The 6,102-nt window shown below is 41.9% G+C and overlaps 1 non-coding gene across 1 annotated transcript; it reads right to left on the reverse strand.

Moving 5' to 3' along the window:
* Window positions 1-2,043: 2,043 nt before the first annotated feature.
* On the reverse strand, window positions 2,044-2,150 carry LOC130510355 (small nucleolar RNA R71). Its single transcript, XR_008944027.1, has one exon. It is a non-coding gene; the product is annotated as a small nucleolar RNA R71 (small nucleolar RNA).
* Window positions 2,151-6,102: the final 3,952 nt, after the last annotated feature.

Genomic DNA, 6,102 nt, shown 5'->3' on the forward strand with positions numbered 1-6,102 from the left:
TTTGGAGCAATTGGAGGTGGATTGGAGGCAAGATTGGTGTTTTTCGAGTTCATGGCGTGATGACCAAGTGTCCCAGCGGCTTCATGTGACAGGCAGCGGCATTTTGACCTTGCAGGAAGCCGATGCACATCACACAGCGGCCAAATGGTCATCCAGCGGCCTGGCGTCATGGCGAAAAGCCGGTGCAGAAGTTCTGCTGAAAATTCTAAGTGCTGGAGCGGCTTTTGGTGCAGCGGCTTCACCAAACCGCTGGAGAAAAACACACCTCCCTGCCCAACTTCGACTTCTTGCAGTGGCTTGGTGAACGTGACGAGAAGCCGGTGTGCACATCCCAGCGGGTTTTTGCACCCCTCAACGGCTTCTTGACAGCGCCAAAAGGCAGTTGCGACCATTTTCATAGTCAGCATTTGAGAGTTGACCAGACTTATTTTTACTCTTTTACCCTTATGTTTCTAGCTACTATAAATACTTTGTAGACCTAATCTTTGAGATTATCTTAATTTCTCTTAAGAAACACAAACCTTTTGGTGAAAGTTCTTTCCTTTAATCAATTCATCATCTTGTTCTTGTGTTTTTGAGTGATTTCAAGTTCCTTTTTTCCTTTCTTTACATGATTAAGCTTAAATCTCTCATGGGTTTAAGAGGAATCATGGTGATTAGTGAGTAGTCCACTTTTGGATTCATGGGTTAGGGAGACTAAGGGTGATTAAGCTAGATCTAAGGTGTTTAGGTATAGATCTTTCTATTTCCTTGCTTGTAGAGTGTTCTTAATGCATCTTTTGAGTTGGCCTCTCAAAAGTTGAGCTTTAGACATTTCCCACCCACAAGGTGTTTGATGAAATGTCTGAGCCAACTCTCCTAAGCTTTTAACACACTTTGCCAAAGAGATTTGTTGTTAAAGGTGTTAAGATGGCTAGTAGACTTGATTTTAATGATTGCTTTTATGACATTCAACCAAAGAGATTTGATGCTTGAGTCATCTTAGCAAATGAGCATCCATCTAGAGATAGAGTTTGTTTAGGGTTGTGTCTAGGCCTAAGGTTAATAGATTGATTGAAAGCTGTCACCTTTAGTTCAAAACTTGATCACCCAAGGTCTAATCCCTTATCCCATGAGTTCTCCCATCTCATAATCAAAGAAAGGTTATTGTTTTATTGCATTTCAGTATTGCTCTAGTTTAAAACTCATTTCACTTTTGGTTTGCACTTAGATTAAGCATGGATTTGTATTCTCAGTGCATTGAAATCACCTAGGATTGGTTCGACATCTCATATACTACTGCATTTGATAGGGACCTTGAAAAGTCCTGTTATCAAATTGGCGCCGTTGCCAAGTTCTATTGTGATTTTGACATTGGGATTTAGTCATTTGCTTGAGACTAAGTCATTTTTATTGTTATTGTGATATTGGCTCTGCTTTTTCCTCTTTCTTTTTCATTTCAGGTGTATGAACTTGAGAAGTAGAGGGACTACAAACCTCACTCCTCTAGTACCAGACATCCGGGCTTTGGAAAGAGAGAATACAAAAAGAAGGAGAGAAGAGGAGCAACAGGTTCACTTGCAGAGATTGGGGTTTGATATGGAGAACCTACCTCAACATGAAGCTGCTCAAGCTGGTATTGGTCAAGGAGCTGCCAACCTTAGACCTCAGCGCCAGCCACAACACCCTCCACGCCAAGCTAGAGCCATTGGGGCCTATGATCAACCTCACATCAATGGTCATAGGTTGGGAATAAGAGCGCCTGCTGTGGAGAACAACAACTTTGAGATCAAGTCAGGACTGCTCAACATCATTGAGAACAACAAGTATCATGGTCTTGCTACTGAAGATCCTTTTGACCACTTGGACAAGTTTGATAGCTACTGTGGTTTGTCCAAGACCAATGGAGTGTCAGAAGATGCTTTGAAGCTCAGGCTCTTCCCTTTCTCTCTGGGAGACAAGGCAAGACAGTGGGAGAAGTCTCTTCCAAGTGACTCTATCACTACTTGGGATGAGTGCAAGGAAGCCTTTCTAGACAAGTTCTTCTCCATCTCCAGGACAGCTAAGATCAGGAATGAGATCTCTGGGTTTCAGCAGAGGAACTTGGAAAGTTTCAGTGAAGCATGGGAGAGGTTCAAAGGCTACCAAGCTCATTGCCCACACCATGGCTTCTCCAAAGAGAGCTTGTTGAGTACCTTCTACAGGGGGGCTATACCACAGTGCAGAAACAGACTTGATACAGCCAGCAATGGATTCTTCTTGGGCAGAAACGAGGTGGATGCAGAGGAGCTGATAGAGAACATGGCCAAGAGTGACTCAGTATACAGTGAGGATCATGATAGAGTCAACAAAAGTGATGATCAGCAGACCAAGAAAGAGCTCAAGTCTTTGGAAGAGAAGCTGGACCTACTTCTTGCCAACAAAACTAAGCTGGATCAGATGAAATCAGTTGGAGAACAACAACAAAAGCAGGTTGCTGAGATCAAGAAGATTGATGGTTTGGAAGGGCAAGAGGAGTTGTGCTTCATCAACAGCAATGGTACTTGGTACAAAAAGGAACCTAACTTTCAGTACAACAAATACCAGCCTAGGCAAAACACACCTCCTAGTTTTGGGAACAACAACAATCAGTCCACTCAAGCTCAAGGAAACTCTTCTCAAGCTACAACTCCTGACTCAAGTATGGAGTCAATGTTCAAGCAGATAATGGATGCTCAGTCTAGATTAGCAAAGGACATTGGCCATGAGTTCCAAACCGTGCACTCCAAGATTGATACTAGCTATACCGAGCTGAACAACAAGTTCCTAGTACTTGCCTCTCGCTTCAACGCTTTGGAGAGTCAGGTCGCCTCTATGCCATCATCTTCCAAGAGCCCAATGGGATTACTACCAGGGAAACCAGATAAGAATCCCAAGGAGTCTTGCAATGTTGTCATCTCTACTACTTCTTCAAAGATTGAGCTGAGTGATCATGAGAAAGAGGTGGATGAGATTGAAAGACTCTTGCATGGAACAGAGATTGTAGCAACAGCTGAAGCATATATGGTGGATAAGGCTATGGAAAGGGTTCAGGTACAAGCTGAAAGGAAAGTTGAAGCAACAAATATGCAGAGAGCTGAGACTAGGGCTGAGAAACAAGTTGAGAAGAGGGCTGACCACAAGCTAAAAGCGGTCAAGCTAGAAGAAGCTCCTAAGGTTGAGCCACCACCATATGAGGTCCCACTCCCATTTCCACAAAGGGTCCTCACCAAAGCTCAGAAGAAGGTTATCTCTAAGTTCAGGAAGGACCTAAGTGATGTTGGCGTCAAGCTTCCAGAGATCTCGGGTATGCGTGAGGCACATGTCCAAATGCTGCTCATCCAGGACATTCTCACTCACAAAGAAGAAGTAGCAGAGCTCCTGAACATCTCAACACTGCAGCTTGACCCACCAGTCCCTCCAAAGTCTCTTCCTAAGCTTGGACACCAAGGGATGTTCACTTTACCTTGCTCCCTTGGTCAGCTCAATCTTAAAGATGCTCTTGTTGATTCTGGTGCTAGTGTGAATGTAATCTCAATGGAGATGGTGAAGAGTATAGGGATTGAGAATATGGAACCAGACAAGTCTTCACTACAGTTTGGGGATTCCTCTTCTACAACCCCACTTGGTATCATTAAAGACTTCCCTTTGAAGATTGGAGCATGCACCATTCCCATTGACCTCACTGTCCTTAACATGGCGACTGGGAAGAGAGTTCCTTTGGTCTTGGGCACACCTTTCCTCACAACAGTTGGAGCTTGCATTGACTTTCCCAACAAGAAGGTCACTCTTATGAATGTGAACAAAACTGTCTCCTACCCATTACAACTTCCATTGGATGCTGGCTATTGTGGGACAATCACTTTTGGCCAAGAAGCTGATAAGAAGACCCAAGCTAAAGTGGTTGTACCTGAGCAAGATGATCTTGTTGGAGAGTCCTCTAATAAGCTGTGTGATGAGCACTTGGAAAGTGCTAAAAAGGAGGAGGTGAGTAGAGCCACAAAGGCTGCTAATGACATGAAGAAGATAGTGAAAGAAACTCATTCTCCACCTCTTGATAAGACTCCTCACACTCTCACTCTCCAGCCAATGAAGCTCAAGGATGGAGCCATTGAGTACAAGATCAAGTGCAAGGGAAGGTCTAAGCCATTCTCAAGTGCAAAGGCCATCATCACACCTCAACTCCAAGATGATCCAACCAAGCTTCAAGAACTCCTTTCCCACGTCCTCACCATCACTCTTGAAGGTGGGAAGGATCCTCCTTCTCACTAGTACAAGAGAAAAGGTAGTCAAGCTAGTGACTCAAAACAAGCTCACTTGGGAGGAATTCCCATGGTTATCCTTGTATATAAATTTGCAATTTCATTTCTTTATGTTTTCAATAAGTGTGGCAGAAGTTTAAGGCCAGCTCAAAGCTCAAGCTCTAGACACCCATTACCACACTTCACTCTCCACTTGAGGTATCACTCCAACCCTTCTTTGTACATACCATTGCCTTTATCATATTTTCGGTATCTCCTTCTCTCTTACTCACACAGAGACTGTGTGATTTAAGTTTGGGGGAGGTATCAAGTATTTGATCATGTTTGCTTTGTTGATTGTGAGTCTCATGCATTGCATTGTACATTCATATATGCATATAAAAACCATAAAAATTAAAAAATTTGAAAAGTGCATATAAAATCATGTAGTTGCATCACTTGCATTCTTAGGATTGAGTCTAGATCATATAGGTTGCATTCACTTGCATATGGAGAAGCTATTGATACCTTGTAAAGAACACTTGTTTGCACTGAATTTGACACCCTAGTTAAGCATATCAAGTAGCCTAAGCATCTCTTTAAAACCTTGCACGCTTCGAGCCTTGAAAACTCTTCTTGAAACTTGTATGCTTGCTTGCCATTGACATTGTTCTGAAAACCAGCTCCGAACTGAACTTAGGCTTGAATGAACTTAATTTCTCTCACTTATGGGCATTTGCATACTTGATCATGGTTCCCATACACATTTGGGTTATCTTTTTCCATTGTACCACTCTTTGTTAACCCAAATGGTACTCCCTCACCCTTGAACCCTTACCTTTCTTTGAAGCCAACATTGATTTGCATGAGTGAGGCCTTTTCTGATAGCTTGTCATGTGCAAAATCTTGAGAGTATTGGAGGCGACATGGATTTGTTCTCATCTCTTGCTAGCATAGGATCATGATTTGAGCTAGCTTCTAGGATGATGGTTAGGTTTATGTCCTTTATAAGCTTGTATCTTGGGTTTGGGTAGTGAGAAAGTTGAGAAAGATGAACAAAAGAGTGTAGATTGATAAGAAAAGCCTTAGGGACCTTAGAATAAAAAGAAAAAAAAAATCTCTAGATTGTGGTCTTTGACTCCTTCCCCCTAAAAAAAAAAAAAAAAAAAAAAAAAAAAAGAAAAGAAAAAAAAAATGATAAGAAGAATCAATAAGATAGTGGGGAAGGGAAAAAAGAAGTAAGAGCTAAGCATTGAGCAAAGATTGTCCCTTGTTGGCTAAGTAAAAAGAAAAGAAAAAGAGAAATTTGTTCATTGGGTTAGACATGAAAATGAGTTGCTATTTGGGTTGTGGAATGAAGTGAATGGGGGTAGAACTTGTAATCACTTAGGAAAAGGGTAGAATGATGAGAATGGATCCATGTATGCATGAGTTGCTTCTAATCTTAGATAAATTTTGCATAATGATCAAGCTCCTTGTTCTTGAGTGATAACCACTTTAAAATGATGCATTTGAACCCTTCTCTTCATTCACTTTAGATCATTTGTTTGCCTAGCCAAATGATTGAGATCATGTGCCCATTTGTGAGAATCCACCTTGTGTGTGTGTGTGTGTGTGAATCAATGTGAGAGCTGGTAGGAAGACTTGTTGGTTGATGAGTATTGCATCTTGTGTAAAGGCATAAGAGTATCTTGATAGGCCTAGAGAAGCTAGAGTGTAATAAGAGAGTTGCTCATGCTATTTGCTATATTTCTTTAGGATGTCAAGTTGAGTGTTTTTGGTGTCTTTTGGCTATGAGCTCCCACCTTCAAACTTCTTCTCCAAATAAGTTCTTGAAAGTTTACTTGTGGACAAGTAAAGGGCA

Source organism: Raphanus sativus, chromosome 3 (assembly GCF_000801105.2).
Source record: "Raphanus sativus cultivar WK10039 chromosome 3, ASM80110v3, whole genome shotgun sequence".
Lineage (NCBI taxonomy): Eukaryota > Viridiplantae > Streptophyta > Magnoliopsida > Brassicales > Brassicaceae > Raphanus > Raphanus sativus.